The 16036-nt window shown below is 42.1% G+C and overlaps 1 protein-coding gene across 1 annotated transcript in view; it reads left to right on the top strand.

Moving 5' to 3' along the window:
• ntrk2 (neurotrophic receptor tyrosine kinase 2) overlaps positions 1-16036 on the top strand; it is a 217695-nt gene that overhangs the window by 130278 nt on the left and 71381 nt on the right. The gene's annotated exons all lie outside the window — the stretch shown is intronic.

Consider the following 16036-nt stretch of genomic DNA (forward strand, 5'->3'; position numbering starts at 1 on the left):
AAGATTTTGGAATGTGCCAGAACAGTACTTTTACCATCTAATTTCTGTTTCTTTTGAGCTAGCAGAAACAAAATTAGTAGGTCTATAAAACATGATGCCTGGCAGTAAAAGTGGTAATTCTCTGATTTATTTTTGGTCATTTGGTACAATAGGAAAGAGAGAGCGAGGCGTAGACTGGTGAGATGTTATCGTTTTTTCATTGTGCTATAACATTTTTCTTGTCTTATAAAATGAGCCACACAATCAAATTTGTCAATTTATCATAATGCTTTATTTTCAATACATTCAAATAAGCAAACAGCACATTAGGAAGTACAAACACTGATAGCATACACAATGCAAACTGGTATTGTCCTTTGATGTGCATAGAATTCAGTGGAAAAAAACCCATAAAGTGCTGGAGTAACTCAGCAGGTCAGGCAACACCTCTGCAGAACAAAGATAGGTAACGTTAAGGGTCGGGACCCTTCTTGAGACTGATTCAGTGGGCCGATGATCAGGCTACACTTTACTCCATGCTGGCGCATCAATAAACATTTATTTCAGTTGGTATGTTATGGCACATTGTTTCCATGTCTGGTAACAACCTCACGTTTTTCGTGTATGTGACACCTACTTTGATTTCTTGTTTTGAGCAATTATAAGATTGTCTCCCACACTGGAACATTTGAAGAAAAGGAACAGGATGTTGTGCAACACCTGGATTTAAGTATAAGTGCAACAAGAGTAGTCAGAATAAATTACTGTGTTTTAAAGGTGCAGCAATATGTTCACTAAGTAGAAGGTACACCAGATCTAAATGTTCCATCTGTGTTTCTCTGTATCCACTTATGGCACTGATGTTGCCACTATACTGTGAAAACAAGGCCAGGGAGAATGAAAATCTTGCCAGAAAACAAGGAGTTGGAATTTAATCCAAGCCAATGGAAGGTCCATCAATCAATCAATCAAAATACTTTATTGTCATTCAAAAATACACCAATAAATGCAAGTCTGAATGAAATTTCATTACATCTGGCTCACCGTGCAACATAAAATAGCAAAAGAATAAAATAGACAAAAAGATAAAATAGATAATAGTGGCGGCACATTACATGGAATTCAAGAGTCTGATGGCTCGTGGGAAGAAGCTGTTGCAGAACCTAGCCGTTCTGCTCCTTATACTGCGATACCTTTTGCCCGAGGGCAGCAGAGTGAACAGTCCATGATGGAGATGTGTGGGGCCTTTTATAATGCTGTTGGTCTTGGACAAGCAACGTTTGCACGCAATGTCCCGGATTGAAGGAAGAGAAGTCCCGATTATTTTTTCAGCCGTCCTCACCACTCTCTGTATGGACTGTTGCACTTTGGGTGGTCAAATGTAAGGGGAAAGTATACAGGTATCAGCAAGACCCTTAACACCATTGATGAACAGAGGGGTCTTGTGGTCCTTAACTCCCTGAAAGTGGCAACATTAGTAGATTGAGTGGTAAAGAAGGCATATGGCATACTCATCTTAATTTTCGGGGCATTGAGTCAGGAAGTCATGTTGCAGCTTTAGAAAATATAGATTAGTCACCATTTGGAGTAATGTGTGCAGTTCTGGTGGCCCCATTACAGGAAGGAGAGGGAAACTTATGAGAAGGTACAGAAGAGGTTTACCAGGATACTGTTTGGATTAAAGGATATTAGCTATAGGAGAGGTTGGACAAACTTGTTTTCTCTGGAGCGTTGAAGGCTGATCGGAGACCTGATAGAAGTTTATAAAACCTCTCCCAGAGTAGAAATGCCAAAACCTTGTGGACACAGCGTTAGAGGGGGAAAGGTTAAATGCAATGAGTAGTGCAAGTGCTTAGAATGGGATGATGGTGACGGCAGATATTATAGCAGCTCCCAAGAGGCTTTTAGATAAGCACAGATGTAGGGAATGGAGGGATATGGAACACATGCAGGCAGAGAAGATTAGTTTCACTTGGCATTATGTTCGGCACAGAATTTGTGGTGAGAGGTCTGTTCCTGAGCTGTTCTATGTTTTATGTGTTGTTTACGTTCCTGATAAACTGAGATATTCAGAAATGTAAGCAAAATTTTCTTGCTTAAATTAATTTCTAAATTTTCTAATAGCACCACCTTTTTAGAGGCGGGTGAACAAACACTAGGTTATAACTCCTAATATTGATGCCTGCACTTTTTTGACAACAGAACTGGATCACAACTCCCAATGTTATTTCTGTCCCTCCTGGCTTAAAAGGAAATTACATTTGCTCTCTTTTAATTTGCTGGATTAGTTTGTGAATCTCAGGAATTTTGGACGATCATCACTTAAAAATCCACAATATTAGCACGTTTAGATGCAGGCTGAAAGGTCTTGGTGATTTCTCATCTTTTAGCTCCCTTAATTTCTTCACGATTTTTCTTTACTACTATTAATTACCTTAAGTTCCTCATTGATATTGCATCTCACTATTTCTGATGATGTCTATTTTGGCAAATGCAAGACACTTGTTAATGAATCAGCTATTTCTAAACTCATCCATATAAATTAACCTGACTCAGCTGCTGATGGACTTGATTTCTGCTACTGACTTTTTAGAAGATTAAGGAAACTCTTGCCATCTGTTTTTTTAACATTTTTTGCTAGTGTACTCACATATGAATCCTCTTCAATCAGTATTCCGCTGATCCTCCAATTTATCTTTCTACTTTGTAATATTATTAGCACTTTTAATTTACTATCGATTACGTCTTTAACTAACAAAAATGTTTATTTTTCATTGGTTTTTATCCCTCGTTAACATGCATTAATTGAAAATTATACGTATCTGTAAATTTTTGCTGTTGTTTTATTTGCAGATGTTTTTTTCTAATTTTCCACTCTACTTTAGACTATTCTCCCCACATTCCTTTTGCTGTCTTCATTTAAATTCCAGACACAAGATTTCATTGAATCGTGTCTCTTGAGCTCACTGTAAAAATTGTATATTTAATCACTCTTCCCCAGAAAACAGCTTGCAATCATGTTACTAATTCTGCCTCATTAGACAAGACAACCTCTAAAGTAGCTTGTGTTCAAGAAGGAACTGCAGATGCTGGAAAATCGAAGGTAGACAAAAATGCTGGAGAAACTCAGCGAGTGCGGCAGCATCTATGGAGCGAAGGAAATAGGCAACGTTTCGGGCCAAAACTCTTCTTTAGACTGATGCAGGGTGGGGGGGGCGGGAAGAAGAAAGGAAGAGGAGCCTCTTCCCTCCGGCTCCTCCTCTTCCTTTCTTCTCCCCCCCCCCCCCCCACTCTGCATCAGTCTGAAGAAGGGTTTTAGCCCGAAACGTTGCCTATTTCCTTCGCTCCATAGATGCTGCTGCACCCGCTGAGATTCTCCAGCATTTTTGTCTACCTCTAAAGTAGCTTGGTTTGTTCATGGTTCCAAAAGATATTTCTCCAGAAATGTTTTATGGTTATGCTTCTCATATGATACCTAAGAACCCCTGGATTTCAAGACAATGATACATTGTCTTGTATAGAGAATTAGCGAACAGACTGAAGCAGAGAGATCTGAGAAGAGTGATCTTTTCAGGTTGATAACCTGTAACCAGTGGAGTATCAAAGGGAGCAGTGCTGGGACTGAGATGTGTACCAGATTTACTTATGGGTTGGAGAAAGGAAAGAAATGAATAATAAGCACATTTCCAGGAGGCTAAAACAGTTCATGCTGAGATATTGATAGATTTAGTGAACAGGCATACATAAGTTGGTAAATGGATAGTGATGTGAAGTTGTTCATTTTAGTCAAAAGATTAAAAGAACAGTATTATTTAAATAGGGAAAGACTGCAGAAAACTGCATTAGAAGGCATTTAGCGGCCTTGTATACAAAACACAGAAAGTCAGCACACATGTGGGGCCGGTAATAGGGAAGGCTAATTGAATTTTGGCCCTTATTTCAAAGGGTTTGAAGTAGGTTATACACCGTGGGCTATACACTGTAAATTTCTGAAGCACCATTTTTACGGAGATCGATAAACAATCATCAGACTACAACCCCCAATATTCCCCATTAACAGTTCTGATTCACCTTCTTAATGATACAGAGCACTGCAAACCGTGGTTACTGTATTTAAGGAGATATTTACAACATTGGAGGACATCCAGGGTAGGTTCACTATGGTACACAAAAATGCTGGAGAAACTCAGAGGGTGCAGCAGCATCTATGGAGCGAAGGAAATAGGCAACGTTTCGGGCCGAAACCCTTCTTCAGTCTGCACCCGCTGAGTTTCTCCAGCATTTTTGTATACCTTCGATTTTCCAGCATCTGCAGTTCCTTCTTAAACACTAGGTTCACTATGGGTTTACTTCAGTTTAGTTTAGTATTGTCACGTGTACTGAGGTACAGTGAAACATTTTTGATTGTGTGCTATTCAGTCAAAGAAAAGACAATTCATGAATATAATCAAGCCATCATCAGTGCACAGATAAAGGATAAAGGGTACAACATTTAGTGCATGATAAAGTCCGATAAAGTCCGATTAATGATCTCCAATGAGGTAGATGGGAGGTCAGGACTGCCTCCTAGCTGATGAGAGGACTTTTCAGTTGCCTGTTAACAGCTGGGAAGAAACTATCCCTGAATCTCGAGGTATGCATTTTTAAACTTTTGTATCTCTAGAGGGGAGAAGAGAGAGTGACTGGGGAGAGACTGGTCCTTGATTATACTAGCGGCCTTGCTGCGACAGCGTGAAATTTAGATGGAGTCAGTGGAATGGAGGTGGATTTGTGTGGTGGTCTGGGCTACATCCACAACTCTGCAATTTTTGCAGTCATGGATGGCACTATTCCCAAACCATGCTGTGATGCATCCCGATAATATCAGGATGCAACACAGGTGTAAGGTGGGATAGTTAAATAGGTTGGGACTCTGCTCAGTGAAGTTTAGCAGAATGGGAGGTAGTTTTACTGAAATATATGACTTTAAATGGGATTTAAATCGAGAATTGTCCAACGCAGAGTAAAGAGTGGTGAATAGCATGCTACATTGGGCTAGCTAAAACATTTTGATATGTTCTCTCCAACTTTTGACCTTTCAAGATCTCTCAAGCCTTTCTCAATCCTTGTTCTAACAAGGACACAGCATATCCTTTGCCCACTCCCAAATACTGACAAATCACGTTCTAACCCTTGCCCTCCAATTGAACGATTCTCTGACCATCATGAGCTGGGAATTTGCAGAGCAATCTCTTCTGCACATGGTATCTTGGATCCCAAATGTTGTTCAGTTGGTCAAGCTAAGAATTGGTAAATTTGTCTTGTGGGCCATAGTTTGGATATTCCTGGTATTGACCGTCCAGAGTTTCTTAGTCTTCTAATTAATCTTGGAATAGAGTAATCATAGTCCGATAATCCTGATTAAGGTTTCTGATAGCTTCATGAACCATAACACCAAAGACCAAACAGTCCTTGTTTGTTAAGGTTGATACCATCCCTTAAAGTATCAACTTTAATCTCAGCCATAGTTGTGGCTTATGTTACATCAGTTAACAAAACTTTGCATTCAATCAGTTCTCTATTACTATGACAGATTGTCACTTTAATGTGCGGGGTCTTTTCATTTTCTATGAAGAAAGCATCCTTGAGTGACATTAACAGCACTTGGTTTATTGTGCTTGTGTCATGCCAAACATCTCAAAAACCTTCAAACAATGAGTTACTTTTGAAGTGTATTGACTATTATGAATGTAAACACAGCAGCCATTTTCCTCCTTTATCTATAATAGCCAAGATATATGCAATGACTCTAAAATTAGAAACATGTCCCGAGGTACTGCATAGATGAGCAACTGTAAAAATTGAATTTAACAAAGCACATGGCAATGGGTTGAGTGACTAATATCTTGGCGAAGACAGTGGATTTTATGCAGTGTTTCCAAGAAAGAGAGGGAGATGGAAGAGTATAGGAAAGATGAGGTGATGGAGTAATTTTAGTCAAATGGCAAGACTTTTGTGGGAAATCACAAGCAATTCAGAACTAGACATCAGGCATGATGTCAGAAAGCTGAGAGGCCAAGATAAGAGAGAGTCAAGAGTGGTTAATTGTCATATGTGCTGGGAACTGAACCAAGACATTTTACTTGCTGCAGCTTTACCGGCAGATTAACGCAAAGCACAACACATAAATATACCATAAACAATAATACAATAAATTATCGGTTATATTAGCTAATCAAACCATAATAGTGCAAAAACAAGGAACTGCAGATGCTACTTTGCAAAGGAAGACAAAAAGTGCTTGAGTAACTCAGCAGGTTAGCAGCATCTCTGGAGAACATGGATGGGTGACATTTCAGGTCAGGACCCTTCTTCAGACTGATTGTGGTGGGGAGAGAGGGATGTAAACTAGAAGTGAGGAGGAGCAGAAGAAAGCTGGGCAAGTAATGGGTCGGTGCAGGTGAACGGAGTTTTGATGGGCCAGAGATGAAAATACAGAAGCTGTGAGGGGGGTGGAGTGATAGGTATGAGTCCAGGAGGGGTGCAGGGGAGCCTCAGAAACACTTTGGGCCACTTGACCTCCCTTACAGGAATGTTTTCCAATCATTTTCAGTGTAACAGAATAGCAAAGAGGAACACAGAATTAGTTCATTTTGATTTATAAAAAGTAATTTTGAATATTTTTTACAAGCTTTATGTGTCTGAAAAATGTAAAATGTATTGTTTTAATAATTTGAGCTGTTTTTAATCTTTATTAGAAACTATCATAGTCATTGCCAGCTAAGACAAGGACTGCGATTTAGCTGGCTGCCAATGTATTTGCCTGTTTTGACTACTGGGTTTGTACTGTTCACACCTCACCCTCCCAACTCACCTTCTAAACCCAACCCTTTGGTTTTCTATTGTGTCTCAGAGAGCTCTTTCACCATGAGAGATTGGGCAGCCAATGGGCTGCACTTTTCTGCTGCAGGAGCTGTCAGTGGATTTCAGTGACATCCTCTTTGACTCACTAGAATCCCCAGGCCCAAATCTGCTTAAATTAGTGAAGGAGCATTTGAGATGACACTGAGAAAATTGAGTCAATTTGTTGAGAGCACCCGAAGGTCCAGCTTATATTGGAGAAGGGGAGAACTAGAATAATCATTGGATAGCTCTGATTGCTTCAATACAATTATAACAGCTGTGTAAGCTTTCCTGGAAAATATTGCATCTTCAGACTGTGGCAGGCTAGGGTGAAAATCTGCATTTTCCGAAGTCTGAAGGCCAAGCATAAGATTGAAGTTATCTATTAAAACCCTGTTTTAATATGTCAATAAAAGTGAGCTTGGTTTGATAAATTTGCCTGTAAAACATGTGGAGACAGTTGTATATGGAGCTGTTATTGATGATGAGAAGATAAAACGAATTTCAATAACACCGTGACTGCACTTCAGAAGGATCCAGAGCAAAGGCAATATTTTACACAAAATCAATTTACTCCATTAATGCAAAAAAGTCCAATGTTGCTTTTCAGAAGACTCTGTTTTATGTCTTTTAGTCTGAAAATTTCAAGCAAAGTTAGAATTACTGAAGATAAATAAATGTTAATAGAATATGGTTGACAACATTGAGAACATAGGTCAATATCATCCTAACGTTCATTAAATCTGTCACCAAGAAATTGAAGGGAAAACATTTAGCTTTTAATTTCCTGAAAGTCATTGATGTGTAAATCAAAAAAAATGTTTGACTAAAAGAAAGCATCAGAAATGTTCTTCTTGTTATGTGCTGCAGCCACAGTTCTCTTTTGATCAGAAAATTATGCCATTGACTATAAATCCTGACCTTTTTAACTTCATGGCATTCACCACTCTGGTTCCCTTTATTTTTTGGGGTTGCATGCATGCAAAAGAGAGTTGATTCCAAAATGAATGGTTAGTGATTGTGTACCCACCTAAATTGTGACAGCATGATTTTCCATCTGTTGAAATGTAGTCACAAAATGGGACAGTTACCCAGTTTCTATGTATCAAATTCCCATTTCTTAATAGTCCAGTTGTCACCTTCTTGTCCTGGAAGCTTTAACTCTCCATGCTTCTTAATCAATAAAAGTTCTTGACCTCATTGCTTCTCTGACTTTAGTTAAAACTCCTCTAAATCTCGGGAGACCCACATAATACCTTGCTCTTCCCAATGCCATTTCCCTTCTTAACAACTTTCAACGATGCATAACGTTTCTCCCTTATCTAGGTGATCTGCTGGCATTTAGATAGATTAGCTTGCCCTAGATGACTTCTTATTGTGGCTTTACCACTCCAGTGAATGTCCTATGGGCTGGTTACATTCAACTTTTCAATTCTCGCAGGTATTTACAGTGACAGAGTGCAGCATCATTGCTGTGCTTGCGTAAAGGAAGAAAGTGTTCCAGCAGGCATTGTGTCATATCAGTATTATAGAGTCATAGAGTGATACAGTGTGGAAACAGGCCCAACTTGCCCACACCGGCCAACATGTCTCAGCTACACTAGTCCCACCTGCCTGCGCTTGGTCCATATTCCTCCAAACCTGTCCTATCCATGTACCTGTCTAACGGTTTCTTAAACATTCGGACCTCAACTACCTCCTCTGGCAGCTTGTTCCATACACCCACCACCCTTCGTGTGAAAAAGTTACCCCTCAGATTCCTATTAAATCTTTTCCCCTTAACCTTGAACCTATGTCATCTGGTCCTCAATTCCCCAACTCTGGGCATCTACCCGATCTATTCCTCTCATGATCTTGTACACCTCGAAAGATCCCTCCCTCATCCTCTTGCACTCCAAGGAATAGTGTCCCAGCCTATTCAACCTCTCCCTTTAGCTCACACCCTCTAGTCCTGGCATCATCCTCGTAAATGAAACCTTTCATACTTGACAATATCTTTCCTATAACATGGTGCCCAGAACTGAACACAATATTCTAAATGCGATCTCACCAATGTCTTATACAACTGCAACATGACCTCCCAACTTCTATACTCTATACTCTGACTGATGAAGGCCAATGTGCTAAAAGCCTTTTTGACCACCTTATCTACCTGCGAATCGACCTTCAAGGAACCATGCACCTGCACTCCTAGATCCCTCTGCTCTACAACACTACCCAGAGGCCTACCATTTACTGTGTAGGTCCTGCCCTTGTTAGACGTCACAAAATGCACCACCTCACACTTCTCTGTATTAAATTCCATCAACCATTCCTCAGTCTTCCTGGCCAATCGATCCAGATTATTCTGCAATCTTTCACAACCATCTTCACTATCTGCAAAACCACCCACTTCTGTATCATCCGCAAACTTGCTAATCTTGGCCTGTATGTTCTCATCCAAATCATTGATGTAGATGACAAACAGTCTCATATGAATGTAGGACATAAGAAGCAAGAGTAGATCATTCAGCTCTTCATACACTGATAAGTTCATAAATTCATGTGATAAGAGCAGAATTTGGCCATTCGGCCCATCAAGTCTACTCTGCCATTTAACCATAGACATCAGAATTTCCCCTGAATAAGGGGATTAATAAAGTATTTATCTATCTATCTATCTATCTATCTATCTATCTATCTATCTTTCCCTCCTAACCACATTCTCCTGACTTCCTCCAAAAATTTAACACTTGATTTTCCTTTCATAAATCCACGCTGATCATATTATATCATATTATATTGCCTCCTGGGCCTGTGCAATTTGCAATGCAATCGACACTTTTATATAGGGTTTGTGCAAGTTACAATGCTCTCACTTTCCCCTTTATATAGGGTTTTAGGCACTTTCTCTTTTTTTATTTCTAGAGAAGCGTATGTTTTTATAGATTATGTGTCTTTCTGTGTGTCTTTTTAATTTGACTTGACTTGACTCTGAACAACCGCACAAGAGTTCCTATGTGTGTAAGCACAAATGGCAAATAAAGTTTTTGACCTTTTGACCTTTGATGCTGCCTGACCGTATCATTATTCCCTAAGTGCCTTGCTTCCATTTCCTTGCCTGATGTCAATAGAATTGAAAATGCTGGAATAGATTCCATCATTTTCTTCTCTATTGACATCAGGTTAACTGCCTGTCGTTACCTGTTTTCTCTCTCCTTTCTTAAATTATATTGCTGGTTTATTTTGCTGCTTTCATCTGTGGGAGCTCTCAGAATCTCTTCCAGAAATTTGCCAGTAAATCCACCATCTGCGTAACTTCTTCCTTCAAAACTCTAGGATGAAGATCATCAGGTCATTGCGATGTATCGATCTAGAAAGTTCCATCAGAAAGTTACATCAGAAAATGATATTTAAATTATCTGCCATTTCTCTATCACCCTAAAGGTTTATAGTGTGTAGGAAAGAACAGCAAATACTGGTTTGTACTGAAGATAGACACAAATTATGGAGTAACTCAGCGGGTCAGGCAGCATCTCTGCAGAAAAAGGATGGGTGACATGTCGGATCGCAACCCTTCTGACGTCACCCATCCTTTTTCTCCAGAGATGTTGCCTGATCCGCTCAGTTATTCCAGCACTTGTTTCTATCTTCACTCTTAAGGTTTATCCGAGGTCCTGTTATATATTATTGTAGGAGTTGCAGGCAGAGTTGAATACCATGAATCTCTTCCCATTCTCACCTCAGAAGGAATTCACTGATATGGTTGCTGAAAATGAGTGGCTGAGGATAATTTCTGGAGGAATGCTTGCAATAATATCCCATTAATTTAATGGTCTCCAGTAACTACTTCCATCTATAATTCTAGCCACTGGAAAGTTGTTCATTTGACTTTCATTGACCTAAGTTCTGCTTGAACTTCTTAATTTTTTATTGTGTTGTATGATAACTTGAAGTCAATGACACTTCCAATCAATATAGCAATTGTGCATGCTGATCAAGGCTATTTATTGCAAGGACATCTGCAGCCAATCAACTGGGATGATAGAGGTGGTAATGTCAGGGAGATTTAATGTAACCATATAACCATATAACCACATGGGCTATTAACAACAAGATGCTAAGTTACATAGATGTCCATTGCCCTTAATCAGACCACAGTCCTAATTGGCTTTGAGTTAGGACAATAACTCATGCAACACTGTTCAGAATTCTATCTGCAACAATCCAGACATGTTTAACGCAATTTATAACTTCTGAAAGTGCACTATGATAGCCTCCTGCTGTTGCAAGAAGATGATTAAAGGGGAATATCCATTCTATTGGCAGCCCCCCCTGATAGAGTGAAATTATTTTAATTCACTCCCACTATTCGCCGCTTACACACTATTCATATTGCGATAGTCTGCACCAGCAATTTCTTGTGAAACTTTTGAATAACAATGAAGAAAACTATCCTTCATCTCATAGGTACTAGTAAGGTCAGTGTACCTGTATACATAATAAACACCCCCAATCTCCGATCTGATAGGTATGCTGTCAACTCCAAATTGTACCCAGCCGTGCCCGTTTAGCTTTATGAGATCATTTCCATTACAACCTACCCCCATGTCATATATGACCCAGAGATGCAGTCGGAGATTGAGTAAAGTCTGAATTATTTGTGCTGAAATCAGTTGCTAACAGCATAATAAACTTAAAAGATACTGCTCCACTTTAGGAATACAGTAGATGAATATCTGCATACTAATTTTTAGAGATACACATTCCACACTATTATGAGTTTAGGGTTTAGAGTAAGTGAGTAAGTTTATTGGCCAAGTATTCACATACAAGGAATTTGCCTTGGTGCAAATATTCATATAAAAGTGTTCATATAAAAGACACCTTGCATAACGTTAGTCAACAGTGGGTGAATAATCAATCATTGATTGTCCAACTTATAGTACGAGAGAGAATGACAAAGCAGCACGAGCAGTGTCAATTTTGCGATAACATAATCGCTTCTTGAAGCCCAAACTGAAAGAACCACAAACCTCTGCTACTTCTGTTTAAAAAGTAGCTCACATGTGTCCCTTCACAAACTTCCCATACAACCGTGCAGAGCTAGCTGCACGAGAAATAGGCTGAACTAGCCACCACTTGTGACTTCGAGTAAGTAGGAGCTTCTTTCAGCCGCCTTTTACATTGGACGCCCTGAATGAGCAGGCAAAATTGGTATTATTAAAATTCATGGTGCATCATCTTTAATATTGTAAGAGGCATCTACTGATAAAACCCCTGAGTCTTATCAGCTACAAAAGCATGTTGTCTATAAACTCCATGACACAATGCCCTTTTGATCTGAGAAGGGCAGCATTCACTTTAGAATCTTTGTAAATAGGCTAAGCCAGAACCCCTAGGCAGAGCCTAACATTTCCACCACTGGCTTTGGCATCTCACACACCAGATATATCTGTGCCTCTTGTGTATAAATATGGAAAAGTATGCATTTTCAAGATCGATTGAGGCCCTAAATCCTCTGAATCAGCTAAATTGCTGAATGACCATTATCCATCTTAAACTGGTTAACCAAACACATGATAAGACCAGCCAAATCCTAACCTGATTTGGCATGCTATATTTTTCTTCCCCTGAGAATTCTCAAAACTATCTGGAGTTAAAGCCTTTCGACTTTGATTTTGCCTCAACTGATGGCATTAACCTCCAAACCTCCAGTGTCTGACAGAATCAGATCATACACCAGATCCTTATGTGACTAGAATTGAAGCGTAGCATCCACTTGGTGTGGGAATACGAGTTCCCTGTCAACTCCTCACAGGCAGAGTCACGCTCAGAGTGGAAAATATCATAATGCAACCGTGAGCCAGGAGTTGCTGCCGCAGTCCTCTGCCTGGAACGACCTATCTCAGTCGCCAGTGTGTGCAACACATTCTCTTCACCAAGAAGAGCGCGATGATCCTGGGCCTAAGAAAGGCCTCTGGCTAGGTCTGAATTGAGTAGGCCTGGTGTTCCAACCAGCCTCAGAGTAATGATTCCTGCCATTAGTTATATATAGAGGTGGTATGCCCGCCGGAATACTGAAGCCCTACCACATAGGATGGTTCTGCCATCCCCGCAGCCGCCTAAAATTCTCCCTGCAAGTCTTAAACTTGCTAACATAAGTCCTCTCCGAAGAGATACTTTGCAGACTGCATGCTACTGGCCCTGCATAAAATGAGCAATTATTTTTGGAATTAGCTCAGGAGTTATAGCATTTTGCAAAGGCAATTTAGCTCCAACTGCGTATTACATAAAAGTGCGAATGCATCTTCTGCGCTACCGATAGCTGAACCCATCTACTGCCCTTGCAAAGGCTGAAATGACATCAGTGACCAGTCTTTGGATACACTGAAATTTTAATTCTCTGCCCACGTATCACCACTGAGATATCCCAAATGGTGAGATTGACATTTGGAACATCCAAAGTCAGGCAGTTCATCTGGACTGGCATATTTCCCAGCCGTATCCAGCACATACCCCTCCTTAGCTGATGAGAAGTTAAATCACTGATGCTCTTAGCCTATCCCCGAAGGGATGGCAAATTATGTGACAAGAGACGGAACTCCTTCATATGATTAAATTGCAGCATATCCCCCATAAGTTCAGGGGATTTGAATTCCTTGTCGATATCCCCATAGTCGGAGTTACTCATGTGATAATCTCCAGTACTCCCCTCTACTGAGCGGGAGCTAAAATAACGCAACCCTGAACCAGGTGTTGCTTCCCCTCTTCTGAGCGGGAGATATTGTAATGCAAACCTGAGCCAGGTATTGCTTCCCCTCTTCTGAGCGTGAGATATAACGAAACCCTGAGCTAGGTGTTGCTTCTACAGGCATCTGACTGGAGCAGCCTGTAAGTGTCTCCTGAGCCAGGAGCACAATTCTATTATATACTGACTGGACAGGTCGCGCCTGCTAATGACTCCGAGTCCGAGCTTGCTCCCTTCTGGAGCCTCAAAGGAGTTTAGAGGGGAGGAATATAACGCAACCCTGAGCCAGATGTTGCTTCCTACAGGCATCTGGCTGGCTCCCTTTTAGAGCCTCAACGGAGATGTCTACTCCCTTGGAGCTCCAAAACGGAAGTGAGCCTCAATGATGGTAGCTGCATTGGCCATGTCGTCAGCCTACTGAATCCGGCCACCTGCTCCCACTCGGAGCCTAACGGCGGTAGCTGCATCACCAGAGCCGTCAGCTTATTGAATGCGGCCGCCTGCTCCTTTACAGAGCCTCCACGGAGGTAGCTGCACTGGCCGAGCCGTCAGCCTATTGATTCCAGCTGTCTGCTGCTTTTCGGAGCCTTCACAGCAATAGCTGCACAGGCTGTGCCAGCTTCTCCGGGCCCGCAGCACCTATTTTCGGAGCAACGGTCCGTTCCTGAAACAGAATCCCTTACCAGCCAGCGTCTCTGAGCCCAGGTCAACCTCCTTGTTGGAGCTTCAGCGAAGTTCCTTTGCAGACCAAGCCTGACCACATCTTCAGCCCCACGCTTGCCAAACAGCTCCCTTCCAGAGCTCAAAGCAACAGCAAGACACGACTGACCGCATTTCTGAGCCCAATAGGACAGACTGCTCCTTCGGCCTACAGCCTCTTTGGAGCCTTGCTGGAGCTTACTGTGCAGGGCACACTACCAGTTTTACTCCAAGCCTGGTTAGCCAGGCCGCTCCTTCGGCCCCTTCTGTTCCTTTGGAGCCTTAGTACTCTGAGCATAATTCGACAGGCTGCCCCTGTGGCCTTCTGCCTTTCTTGGAGCCTTGCTGGAGCTGACTGTGCAGATCGTGCTGCCAGTTTCTCCCAGCCTGGATCGACAGGCTGCTCCTTTGGCCAGCTGCTCCTTCGGAGCCTCAGCGGGGCTCACTGGACAGGTCACGCCTGCCAGTACTGAAAGCCTGGATCAACAGGCTGCTAATGCGGGGCCAGCTAGTGACTCCCGACTGCTGCTTTCTGGAGCTTCAACGGAGGAAGCTGCACGGGCCGCGCCCTTCAGCTTCTCCGCGTACCGCTGTCTGCTCCCTTCTGGAGCCTCCACGGAGGTGTCTGAATGGTTGCGCCCGTCAACTTCTCCACGATCAGCCGCCTGCCCCCATCCGGAAACTTACTGGCGGCAGCTGCACGGGTCACGCCCGTTAGGTTTCCTAATTCAGGCCGCCTGCTCTCGTTCGGAGCCTCAAGGCGGCAGCTGTATGGGCCGCGCCCAACAGTTTTACTGATGCCGCCCACTTGCTCCCATCCGGAGCCTCACCGACGACTTTACCAAGTCCACCCGCCTGCTCCAACGGCGGTAGCTGCACAGGCTGCGCCCGTCAGCTTCTCCGGGCCTGCTGCACCTATTTTCAGTGCAGCGGCCCATTCCTGAAACAAAATTTTCCTACCTGCTGGAGCAATTTAGAACTGTCCGATTCCCACGCCATGTGTCGACGTATTGACGCGCATTCGGCCTGGCGGGCTCTTCACGTAGTCCCTCACGTGACTTTGATATAAAATGATAAGTCTTTGAGATCATATTGAAACTGTCAGGCTTTTTTTAAACAAATAGACGGTATTGTATGTGAAGGTGATCCTTTAATTTATGTTCAGCACAATGGCGCAGCTGGTAGAGCTGCTTTCTCACAGCTCCAGAGACTCCGGAGCTCCAGAGCAACCTGACCTTGGTTGCTGTCTGTTTGCATGTTCCTCCTGTGACCACGTGGGTTTCCTCCAGGTGCTCAAGTTTCTTCCCACATCCCATAGAAATGTGGGTTTCGACATTAATGGACTTCTGCAAATTGCCCCTAATGTGTAGGGAGTGGATGCAAAAGAGGGATAACAGAACTGGTGTGCACCGGTGATCAATGGGCAGCGTGGACTTGGTGGGCCAAAGGGCCTGTTTGCAGACTAAATCTTTCAAACAATTCAATTAATTCAATGTGTGGAGCTAACCAACATCTTGTCAGATAGAAACATGATAAATCAGCTACTCGGTGGATCTTGGCAATGGGTGTGAGAAGAGTCTGATATGTAAGTGGCAAGCATTACAACAGTGACTACAATCCAATATCAAGAGGGAGGTTGGAGAATAATCTACTTCCTGGCTGGCCTGGACTCATTTTCCCCTCTCTGCAGTAACTACACCAACCTTGACTCAGCTTATTAAAACTATTTGTCTGTGGGCAATGGTC

The sequence above is a fragment of the Amblyraja radiata genome, chromosome 3, assembly GCF_010909765.2.
Source record: "Amblyraja radiata isolate CabotCenter1 chromosome 3, sAmbRad1.1.pri, whole genome shotgun sequence".
Taxonomy (NCBI): domain Eukaryota; kingdom Metazoa; phylum Chordata; class Chondrichthyes; order Rajiformes; family Rajidae; genus Amblyraja; species Amblyraja radiata.